Here is a 12,882-nt window from a genome sequence, read left to right as displayed (position 1 = left end):
AAATGTGGAGAGGTTAACAATGATCAAGATGAAGCAATTCATACCACCACATTAAAAAATACGTGAATCCACGCAGGAAGAAGAGGACACCGACTTAGGTGACGGAAGCTCTTCTCTGTTAGCTGACCTAATCCGTGTTCAATTCACAGAGTTTGAGCACGAGCTCTACTTTCCTGACAACTAGGCTTGAAAAACTTACTTTTTGTTTTCTTCCGTTCTTATTGACTTTTATTTCTGTGTGTCTTTCTTTGATTTGCAACTTTTAGCACAACAAAACTTTAATCACAACAAATCCTCAGCAGCACTGTCTTCGTCTTATTTTCCATATTGAAGGTGCCACTGTCTGCCTTCCTGAAGTTCACAAGTACACAACTCAGTGATGCTCCTCTATCCTCCTCCTCCAGACTCCCCCTATCCATTTCCCTCAAGGCAGATAGCCGGATTATGCAGAATCTAGAAACTGTTGCATCAGTTCGTACACAAGTCACCTCAAAAGAAGTGGGACTGGAATGACTCACTATGCTGACTGCACCTTTTGAAATTGACATAAGAGGCTGCACTGCGACCCTTTACTTAAGAATAAGATGCTGACAAGTGGAACAGGTAATTAATGATGAGATGGCATGCAGTGGACAACACTGGCTGTCTGGCTCTGATGAAAGCAATTGTTGTTTGCTTGTTGTGCATGAAGTTAATCCTATCTATGTGTTCTATTATTATTATTTATTCTTTTACACACTAAATGTAACTCAAGTGTACTCTTTTGCCTTGTTTAATACAAATTGTACTTCTACTGCAGGGGCCAGCCAATATGTTGCATTTTTCGAAATGGAAAACTTCCTTGGACTCACTGTGTGTGTAGACTGTGACTGCATGAACAATATTGAGTTTGCCAATATACCATGATGATAATGATGAGTCTTGATGATCAACGTTAACATAATATCTTTATTCTTTACACAGTCACTCACTGGGATGGATGGATCATCATCATCGGTTTATGGAAAAACTATGGCCGTTTCGTGAGTGGCAAGCAGGTAAACAAGTCTACAACAACCACAGCAGACCTACATGTCTGTCTAGCCATGGTATGGGAGTGGTCGAGCCAGTGTAGTGTTATGCCAGAGAGTCAGAGTAGAGATCAGACAGCAGTTCCTGTAAAATTGCGGCTATGTGGCTTGCTAGATAAAATTAGATATCCTTTGTCTGTTTGTGTCAAAGAGGTATGCTACATGATTAGGTTGGTTCACTCAGTGGTGCCTGCCTTGACCGTCTTTATAGCCCTGGCATTCTGTGTTGCTAATTACTATCCTTGAAAAGGAGACTCCGAGTATGCACTTTAGAAATGATGCTTGTATGTAATACTGTCGCCTCTGAAACTGAAAGTGTTATTTTTGCACTACACAATGTACCTTATATTTTTTTCTCCATGGTGTTAATATCAATTCCTGTTTTTCCATCAAAATTTATAGGCCGGCTTTTACCTTGTGCGATGATGAATAACGATTAACCCAGGCTTAACATTAGCGATCCGCAATTCCGCATCCGTCAGGCAGGCAGTGGAGAGTGTGTCTGGTCACCAAGATTGATCGACGGAGCGTCAGATGGAATGGAGGAGTACTGCGAATAAGAGGAATGGCTGGATGCATGCAACTTCCCAAATTGAACAGGAGTCAGGACAACTACAACATACAGTTACAGTATCCTCTTAACTTCTCCTTATCTTTTAAATAATGTTATTGTTGTGAACTTCTGTGAGTGTGACTCTTTGTGTTTGTTCGCTCTCTGCTTGAAAGATTCATCCCTCCAGCTGTTTGATAGCTTTCTTTGCTATTTTTAAAACAAACTTAATGTACTAATAAGTGTTTATTCTCTCTGAGGGCAGATAGGCAAGTAAAATTGCGTAATTACTGCAGCCTTGTACTGTCACATTGTTTGTTCATAGTTAGTAAGTTGTAGTAAGTACTACTTTTCAGAAACCTAGCCATCCATTTAGCAAACAACCATCCATTTAGCAAACAACTTCATGCATGCAGTAGTGCTTGCACTTCCTTTATGGCCCTTAAAAGATTTATGGATATCTTCGTATCCAAAGATTTGTTGTTCTTAATTTGTTGTTTGTGCATGCTGTGTTTTTTTTCTCTCTCCACAAAACTTTCCCAAAAAAACCAATTCCCGTCTAATTTTCAAACCCTAACCCCCTTCCCCTGTGTGGTTTTCATTGAGGTGTGACTAAATGACAACAATAATTCCACACACTTGCTGGGGAGGATAAGGTGCAAGCAACCTCCTCAAATCTATTTAAGGCAGCTAGATGAATCGTAGGATATTGTAATTCTGCTTAAAAAAACACCAATTAGTATTTTCAAAACAATTCTGAATTTCATGACCACCATTGATTGGATCCATTGTCAACAGCATCCTCCTACATGTCAAGAAATGTTACGATGCTGTGTCACTGTTCTTGTTGTAGCCATAATCATCCATGCAAATATTTATTTCCCATATCTTCAGCATTGTTTAGGCTACAAATATACTGTTCCTTCTAATACTCCTCTCAGGCCACTCAATGTCTCATTTCCTTTTTTTTCATATGCTGCTACTGCTAGTGTGGTACCACTCCAAATACCACCACAACAATGGAATTTCTGTCCTGGATGGATTTCATGGGCAACTGAAATTGCCATTTGCCATGCAGCCAGCGCTGTGCCTAGCTCTATTCTCAAACACGAATCACAGGTAAGATAAGCATTTTGGGGAGGTAGAATAATGGGCTAGGACTCGGAGGAGAGGAGAGACTGACAGCAGTACTGGTAAAGTAGCAGTAGGCCAATTGAATTCACTAACTCTGGTAGTGGCACTTTCGTACATTTTTGGATGTTTTAGAAAATTCATGCTGGTAAGTTTGAGGAAAATAAACGTGCAGTAACACCCGCCCACCACCCCACAAAATAATATGAATTCAAAAGACCCAACACACCCCCCTCCCTAACCCCAACAAATGTCCATATGAATGTCCTTCAAAAAGTCCCAAAGCCCAATTCCCCCCCCCCCCAACAGTCTTTAAAAAAGCGGCAAGTGACAGTCACTTCCGGCGGTGTCCTGTGGACAGGTGGTCCCGCATCCCTTTGCGGAGGTCCTGGAGCTGGAGCTTCAGCTTCTCCACCGCGCGCTCCTGGAAGTCCACTCCCCTGCGTAGACGGCACTGACGTGTCATTCAGGCTCTGGGGGGGCAGCTGGTGTTTTACTTGCTGCTGCGTGGCGGCGGGAGGCAGTCAGACCACGGCGTCGTACAGCTGGAGGCTGCTGGCTGGTGGCCCTGGGGGCACTGGAGGAAGATGCAGTTGTTGCCACCTCCTCCTCCTGCTCCTGAGCCCACAGCCGGCGATATTCGGCACAAATGGCCTCCAGCTTCCGGGCCCTGGCCCGGACAGCCATCTCCTTCCTGGTGAGCTTTTGTGGAGCATCTATATGAAGAAAGAAAGAAAAATACTGTAACCAATACTCTTTAACATTAACACAAAATAATTCAACAGAAAGTTGTCCCACAGTAACACTAGCAACTTGCAAGCACAGTACAACATTTTGGCATGTATCTTTCCGCTGTCTTTGTAGGCCTGTAACATTAGTGGGACTTTCAGGAATTCTACTAGCAGCACTATGGACTCACTACATAGTCAGAGAGTCAGAGAGTACACCAGTCTTCTTCTTTTTTTCTCTTGTTTTGCCAAAGAAATTACTTGTACGTGAACTTGTGGTAGCCGGCATAATGCCTGGTCACTCAGCTTGCACCCAAGAAAAGCAGACACAAGCCATGATGACGCAGTACATGCAGGTGGGGATAGGGAAGCTCTTACTTTTCTATAGGGGTGGCACTGGCCATACTCGGTTACATCAAGGGCTACTGCTCAATGCAATTTATATTTCGCACTGCCCCCCCGGGCCTTGACTACTACAAAAGGAAAATTAAGATTATTAATTTCTGATCATATATCCTGCCGATCACATGATCTTTGCTTGCATGATGGATGACTTTAGGTGCTTTGCTTTGATAGATTGAGTGAACAACAGCGATAGTCCACCCATGATTGACACAGCTGAAAGAAAATTATTAACATAGGGAGTGAGTGTGGTACCCATAATTGACGGAGGAAGGGACTTGACTTGATATAATGTCAACTATACAATACATACACAATATATGCTGTGCTTGCAAAGTAAACTACTGTACTGTTAGTCAAGGGAATATTTCTGAACAATCACAACTTCTAGTATTTGGATTTCCTCTGCTTTGCTACTCTGGTGCGGACAAGCTGTTCAAAGTAACACACTTCATCCACTGAGCGTCTGCTCTGCATACACCTCTGCTATCTATGAGGAAGAAGATACCATCCAGGCTTCCAAAGTAAACGTCTATCATTCTTCGTAATGTCTCAACTGTAGCAACTTTACTTTTTCTCAACAACCAACTAACACCCTTTTCATTGTATTTGGTAAACCACCGACTTGACTTGCATTTGAGTTTCACCCAAATGATATATTGCAATGCACACCACACATGCATTTTCTGATTCACCCACACAGGCAGTCATCTTTTCTTTCTCCTCCAACCATCCTTGCTTCAAGCAGCCATGCATCTCATTCCTTCCTATCAGCCACCTCTGCATACATTCAAAAACATGTATCATTCTTTAAAGTCATAAATGTTACGACTCGCTTGTCTTTCCTTACACCCTTTTTTCCCTTTTAGTTCATCACATCCCTCAAGTTCATCTGATCTGACTTGGCTTCACGATAAAAGTTTCACAGCTGAGCTGGTCAAATAGAGGGGGCCATTGCTTACTCGAGAACTACCGCCGCTAATGCTATTGCTAAGTCAAGGGTGCCTGTCTTTTCCATGATTGGCAAAAAAATGTAGTTCTAAATTAGTAACTGTTCTTAACAGTACAGTGTACTTGTACTAGTGTACTGTCTACTGTACAATACATCATGCACCCCTTTACTCTAAAATGTCAATAAGTAAGGAGTATAATAACTTACCACCGTCCGCCGCTGCTGAGCCATCCCCCACAGCAGCTTCTCCTGGTGGTACTTGTGTCGCGCGCTGCATCAGCCCCTGGAGTAGAGGACGCCTCCGCGCTGCTGGCCCCGGCACTGGTGGTGGGAGGTGCCGCATCCGATGTTGTGATGACGCCTAGAAAAAACGTCATATTTTTAGATGCCATACACCACCCCCTATTTCGTCTCGTAATGGAAGAAAATGTTATTACATAAACAATTTTTAATTATTGGGACTGAAAAAAAGTCACGGTTTTGGGGAGGGTGTTAACTTATATGCTTAGCCATAACATGCAACACTTTTTGGCACAACTGATGAATGCTTGCTTTTTAACGTGCACCATTTTTCTAATTACAGACAGAAGATTCCATTGCCCTTCTGCCAACAAGAGCTTTTCAATTTTCACCACCTACTCCTCATCACCCCAAGTACTTGAAGTTCCAACACAGTGAGGGCTCCCGCACAGTTACTATAATAATTAGATGTGTTAAGTTGAAGTATATTCTAGGGAAGGGTGTTTAAACTTTAACGTAATCTATCACCACTGCTCGCTGGGAATACTGCGCTTTTAAAAATAAAGAAATTGTTTTTTTATTTCTTATTTGAAAATAAAACTAAAAAACTAAAAAACACTGTGTGGTTTTTGTTCACGAGTGAGTGAGCGGAAGGGTTTGCAGTTGCACTACTGCACTTGGCAAGCATGTTTCCGTGACTCTGATAGATTGGGACTCAGTTGTCTTCTTCTGTTCTTCAGGGTCGTATAATCATTGGTCAGATACACTAGATAGTCGATCAGGGGATTGGGGGTTTAACTTCTGTTCTGACTGAGGTATGTGGAAAGTCGAACTGCACCTATCATCAACAAAATCCTATTTCTCTTGTTCATACTTCTGTATGTGCAGAATAGTCCCTGAAACACTAGCGGTATGGTATGTGCTCCTATCAAATCAAAAAGCCAACTACTAGCTTATTCTTGGTGGACATTGACATTTTGTTGTTGGGAATTGTCAAAGCACTAACATCAAGAAGACTGGAATAGACAGCAAGGGCAACTCAGAGGACTGCATTCAGTGCCTGGAGCTATTGCTGGATCAGAGATTTGTTTAACACCGTTTGCCAACTGGACAAGCTCAGCTACCTCCATAGACCGACTCATAATAATAGTAAATAGTAGTAGCACAGAGAGTGATAAGAATGTAGAAACAGTCTACAAGAAGATCAAAGACTATTTTGTAAAAAATAGAATTAGCAAACAGTTTGGAATGAATAGGTGCTGGAAAAGTTAGGGAAGCATAATTATTAATATTAACAACAGAACAACTTACTGGGGCCAGCAGAAGAGACCGCAGAGGACCGATCCTGCCCACCTTGTCCCGCCTGCGTCTTTGTTGTGGTCTTCTTGCCCCTGGGAGGTGCTGATGATCTTGAAATAAACACAAACATGGATGATTGCTTTTTTGAAATATTTGATTTCTTTGACCACAATCTAAAATTATCTCGGGGAAACAAATTACCAACAATTACCAACAATTACACTATCTGATCTGGTCAACTAGGCTAGATAGTACAGTATTGCTGGATTCGCAGACCGTCTACTTGGAAAGTTATGTACATAACTAACTAAACCAACAACAAAAAGGTTCTACTACGACTGCCAGCACTCAGCAGCACGCAACGTGACAGACACAGTCCGTCATCATGATTGCAGACCACTAAAAAATTTCCTACTACTAAATAACAAGTCATAATATACTCAACCTATCAATCCACCATTATCTCTTCTTAGCGGCAGCAGGAGTACAAAGGAAGGACTAGACTTGAGTCTCTAGTCTCTCTAGCATTACGTAGTTCTGTAAAGTACTACACTCATACATAATCAATCATTCCAAATGAGCACAAAGTTGCAAACAAGTAAGCATAGTAGCAACGCCACTGAGCAGGGGAGCACCTGCAATCACAGACGCTATTTAAGCATTAATTTACCTGCAATGTAATCGAATCGGCAGCATTCTTGTTCTTCTGGAAAAACATATATTAGCTATATTACACAGAGCAGAAGAAAACAAAGTAGTTATTAAATAGCTACTCACCAAGGCCTACGCCTAGCAGGTGGAGCAGGTCCTGCTCCCGGTCAAGGACACCGACCACCGGTGCGTCACCAGGTTGTAGGTGCGCCGGACCCCGACTCCCTACTCAGGCCCTGAGCTGGCGACGCTCCCTGAGGCCATATCCTGAGCTGAGCCTGCCCCTTGCTGTGACGGTCTTCGGGAGGTGGCGCTGCACATAGAAGATAAGTGAGGCCACCTCCACCGCACTAAAGATCTCCCTGGCTTGCGTATCCTCTGCCCTTAAGTGCCCGCAAGGGAGCCGGCTACGGGGTGCGGGACCCTTCCCCTCAGACTCCCTTTGCCGGCTCCCTTTGCCATGGTCCTGTGTGGAAGAAGAAAAGAATAGGGGAAAAAAGTAATTAAAAGAAAAGGGAGAGCTAAACAAAAAAACTAGTTATTAAAGTAACAAAAAGTTGAAAAAAACACAAAATATAGATGTAGAAAAAGAGAGGGATAGATAATGAGTAAAAAAGATCAAAAAAAGTTCAAACAAAGGATTGCAAAGATTAAAGCAGGAAAGAAAAAGCATACCCAGAACCATAGCAATGAATGAAAAACAAGATGGCTGTGCCCATTGAGGACCGCGTGGGTAAGTTTGTGCTATATTTCCCCTGCTAGCACGCAAAAACGGACACGAACACGTAATTGCGGCCCGCACATAGGAAATGCACAATGCGAGCATGCAACTGCCGCCCGGAAATGGAAATACGCAACACGAACACTGAAAACAAGATGGCCGAACCCATGTACGACCGTATGGGTAACTTTGAGGTCGGCGCACTGAAAAAAAAACCACAAACCCGTAAAGCGCCCCACAAACACGCAAAAATTAAAAAATCCGCAAATTCGCACAAATACCCGGATTTTAGGGACCGCAAATTTGCTTTTGCACTAATTCGCCTACCTCAAATTTGCTAATATCGCCCAAATTTACAAATCACTCGCAGTATACCACCCTCTTCAAGAGTATGGTAAAGCACTCGCAAACGGGAAGGGGTCCCCAAGGGACTCCTTCTCCTCTGGGAATGCATTTGCAAACACTTTTTAAGAGCAGACAGTGGTCCTACCGGGACCACTGCCTGCCCTTAAAAATTAAACAAAAACGTTTAATTTTTCTATTTTTAAATGCATCCCATTTTCCTTCAAGGAAAACGGGCTGCATATAAAAAAAACTGCCTTATTTAAAAGCAGTCCCATACATGGAGGTCCGCTGAACTCGGCAGGCCACCATCCCTGGGAGGGCCAACCATGCCCAATGGGGTCACAAATTGCAAATGCCTCATGAATATTCAATTTGGGCACCCATTGGGTATTGCAAACAGTGTCTCTGACACTGTTGTGCATGGCATTTAGCGAGTCACAAATTGTGACTCGCAATTGAGCCCAATTTGTGAGTTGCTAAATGCCCCAGTCGTACATCAGGCCCTTAATCAGGATGTCCTTAGATTACATAGATCTTTATTTTCAGCCGGCTGTAAGAGCCCCCTGGGTGCAAGATTTTACCAGTTTGTTGTCTACGAAGGTTACAAATTTCACTAGCTTGCAATGCAGCTTCGGGTCATCAGATTTGAAGCATGCTATCACTGCTTGTTCCTGTGTACGAATCCTACCGACGCTGAATTCTGGTTTCAATATTCGAATCCTTTCTTGCTTTAAGTGCGTACAGGTACAGTTCAGAGGTGCCATGTCTTCCGTTATTACACATATGACAGTTGGTTGCTGCTTGTCCCCTCAGCCATGGTGAAAGGTGCAGGCTAGATGGCAGTTTCCTAATCAAAGATTAAGGAATTTTTCCTTTGTACAACTCGAGCACCCCGGGCTAAAGTAAAAGTGTTTTATAGCCATTGATGGTCATCCGTGTGTGGCTCTATTTTGCAAAAGCAGCTTTGTCGTCTATTAGCGAGAGAGTCCTAATGGTCCTGCATATAGCTTTTTTTTAAAGAGCATGAGTGGTTGGTGTATACCAAAGTTGGAAAAGCCCAGTAGTTGTGAGGCTGCTTTTTAAGTAATTTCTGTCTGGCAGTTGTGAGCTATGCTGTAGCTCCTTCCAGAGTAGATGGTTTAAGGTGTTTGAGGTGGGGGCTTCCCTGATTTTGTGCTCGCAAGTTAGGTAGGACCCCCTTCTAGCTAGGTGTTGCCCGAATTCCAGTCTAATCTGAGCCAGGAGGCATGAATTGGTGTGTTTAAAAAAATTCTGTAGGCTCTGGTAAAATTGCTGTATAAAGTTTTGGTTTCGTATGAAATAGTCAGTAAAATGTTTGCTTGAGCAACCTGTTGCTAAGGCCACTCCTTTCCTCCAAGGGAGCGACCCTTGACCTTCCAGGTAGGTCGCTCCCCCTCCGCTGCAGCGCCACCAGTGCCAGTGCCATTCTCCTGCTGCCGCCTCGCCCTGCTGTCTCATGCTCCTGGTGCCCCCTGCACCTTGGTTTGCTGTCCTCCGCTGCTGCTGCCTGCGCGCCAGGTACCCCTGCCACTGTGTGCCTGCGCCCCTTGCCCTTTCTTGATTCTATACCCCCGTTGCTTTGTACTTGTGCCCCCTGCCTGTTTACCTAACTTTTTCCCCCGCTGCTGTGTGCATTTTCCCACCGCTGCTTCCCCTGCGGCCCTCCCCCGTGCCATTCGCTGCCTTGCCAACCCACCTCGTGCCTCCCAGCTGATCCTCCCTCCCCACCTCCCCTTAAATGGCGGCCGCAGCGTGGTGAGGAGAGCGACCCTTGACCTTCCAGGTAGGTCGCTCCCCCTCCACTGCAGCGCCACCAGTGCCAGTGACATCCCCCTGCTGCCGCCTCGCCCTGCTGTCTCGTTCTCCTGGTGCCCCCTGCACCTTGGTTTGCTGTCCTCCGTCGCTGCTGCCTGCGTGCCAGGTACCCCTGCCACTGTGTGCCTGCGCCCCATGCCCTTTCTTGATTCTGTGCCCCCGTTGCTGTGTACTTGTGCCCCCTGCCTGTTTACCTAACTTTTTCCCCCGCTGTTATGTGCGTTTTCCCACTGCTGCCTCCCCTGTGGCCCTCCTTCCCGTGCCCATTTGCTGCTTTGCCAACCAACCTCCCAGCTGATCCTCCCTCCCCACCTCCCCTTAAATGGCGTCCGCTGCGCGGCTGTGCCGCTGGTGCACCGAAGGCACGCCTAAGGCAAGCTCGTCTGCGCCCGTCCATGCCTGGACCACGCCCAGCGCCAGATCCCTTGGCCTCCACACCACCCAGGACGCCCGCTACCGCTACGATGCTAAAACCCTCAAAGCTTTCCACCACGGACAGACCATCAACTGCTACAAGGCCACCCCCAAACACACCCACGGCCCCTTCTCCTGCCGGAACTGCAACTTCTCCTGCATCAATGACGCCGATGCTCCCACAGCAACGGGACCCAACCGACTGCGATGCATCCTGCTCAACACCCGCTCCGCACGCAAGCACGCCGTTGAGCTCTGGGACCTACTCACCACCACATCACCAGACGTCGCCTTCCTGACCGAGATCTGGTTGAACGAAGCCTCTGCCCCAGACATCACAGTGGCCATCCCCGACGGATACAAGATCCCCCGTAGAGACCGGACCAATGGAGTCGGAGGAGGAATCGCCATAATCCACAAGAACACCATCAAGGTCTCCACAAACACCGACTACACCCTCACCACCGCCGAACACATGCACTTCAAGATCCACACTGACCCCAAAACCACCCTCAGAGGCACCCTCGTCTACAGACCACCCATCACCGACTTCATCAGCACGCACACGCTGACCTCCACCGACTACATCCTGCTCGACAACCTGAACTACCATCTGGAAAACAACGGCAGCAACTCCTCCACCCTGGTCGACAACCTCACCACACTCGGACTGAAACAGATCATCACCTCCCCGACCCACATCGGCGGCAACACGCTCAATGCCATCTTCTCCTCCAGCCCCCACGTTGCCTTAAGCCACGCTTCCAAGCAAGGGAATGATTTGTTTGCAAAGTCCTAATCTTAAATAGGTGTTGTTTTTCCAATTAATTAAATAAGCACATTTAATGTTAGCATGCTAGCTTTGTGAAAACCCATAATGGTATACCTCATGCATTAAAAAAATTGCAATAGATCCATAGAGCAGAGTAAATTAACACCTGTTATCATAAATCTGGCCCTTACATTATTGCATGGATGAAATAAATAGATTGGGTTGCTTTGGACTGACATGTTTAATTTAAAGATAGCGCTGGTCGTAATCCTTTTTTTACAAGGGTGTACTTGGAATCACTCCACAAATTCGAAGAATGTTTTTTGGTCTACATGCTAAGAACAAAATACATGTAAGGAAACATGTGCTAAGATAAAGGCTGTTCTTACATATTCAAGCATTGTACAATAATATTTCACCCTTGTGAGAACATTGCCCTTGTATTGATGCCAAAGTCGGTGTCAGCCGCGGTTAACTGGCAGGCAATAGCTTTTTCCAGAACCTGCCTGGGGTTAGTTGAACTCGAACACCTAGCATTTCAGAAAATGACCAAATTTTCTGTTAATGAATTGTGCAGCATGCTCACTGTGCTCCATTTCCATATATGTTGCCCCATTGTTTTTCAGAGATGAACTTTTGTCCCTTTTTAAAAAAGAATATGATTGTTGACTAATGATCTCCTTCATCAGAGTGATTTTTGCTTTTATTTTTAAATTGCCCCCTGAAAACACTCCATATATTAAATGGTACAGAGCATATTTTCTATTGTGCAGTGGCTTATATACATCTGATGTCAATAATGTCACCAGCATACAGCAGTTATTGTCAGTATTTTGAAAGGTGTGCTAATTAAAAAAATTAATTCACATAGCTTAAACGTTTTCAGGTGTATGGGAACAAAATGTGAAATATATTTTCTTGAGAAAGCAGAATAGTTTTTATTTTACACCTGAATACAGTTAATGAAATTTTGCTTTGCAAAAAATGTGTGATATTGTAACATTTGCGGTACAAACAAATTAATGAATCGAAAAAGACAGAGGTCCTCATTACGATGTCGGTGCCAACATCATTGTGGTTTGGAACCGCACAACCTTAAGTTGATGGTTCCGACTGCAGGATTAGGATACAACTGCCATTAGGACTGTTGCAAACATCAATTTTTCAATGGAGATTCTCCTGGGGTGGGAAAAAGGCCTGTAGCATAAGCTTCCATTGAAAAATGAATGTTTGTAAACATCCCTGCACCAGGAGGCGGCCACCATGCGCACCCTGCAACTTGGTGCAGGGATGTTTAGGAGGGCACCAGAGTTCCGGGGGGAATGGAGTCCCTGTTAGTCCAAAGTCACTTTCCAACAGCCTTACCATGTTTGAAAGGCGGACATGGAAAGGCTGTCGGAACCCAATATCATAATCCTGACTGCTGAGCCGAGGGTGGCTCTGTCGTCATTTGAGGGATTCCAATTCTGCTCCTCTTCCGTCAGAAGAGGAGCAGAACCCTCTCGGTGATTCCCTCTGACTGCCATCATCATTATACGGCAGTTGGAGGGAACCCCTGGATGTCAGGTGGAAAACCCCAGACAGACTGTCAGATGGCTTTCCGCCCGACAACCAAATCGGGCCCAGATTTGTGGAGAAACCAAATTACAACTCTGATAAAAATAATGTGTAGATGTAAATTGTTAGCAATGAAGAGAAGATTACGTGTTTTGCAATTTGAAAGGCATTTTTAGTTTTAATTAGACGATACATTTTATTTGTTAAAAACTAC

The sequence above is a fragment of the Lissotriton vulgaris genome, chromosome 11 (genome assembly GCF_964263255.1).
Source record: "Lissotriton vulgaris chromosome 11, aLisVul1.2, whole genome shotgun sequence".
Taxonomy (NCBI): Eukaryota; Metazoa; Chordata; class Amphibia; order Caudata; family Salamandridae; genus Lissotriton; species Lissotriton vulgaris.
Note: the sequence above shows the minus strand (reverse complement) of the source record.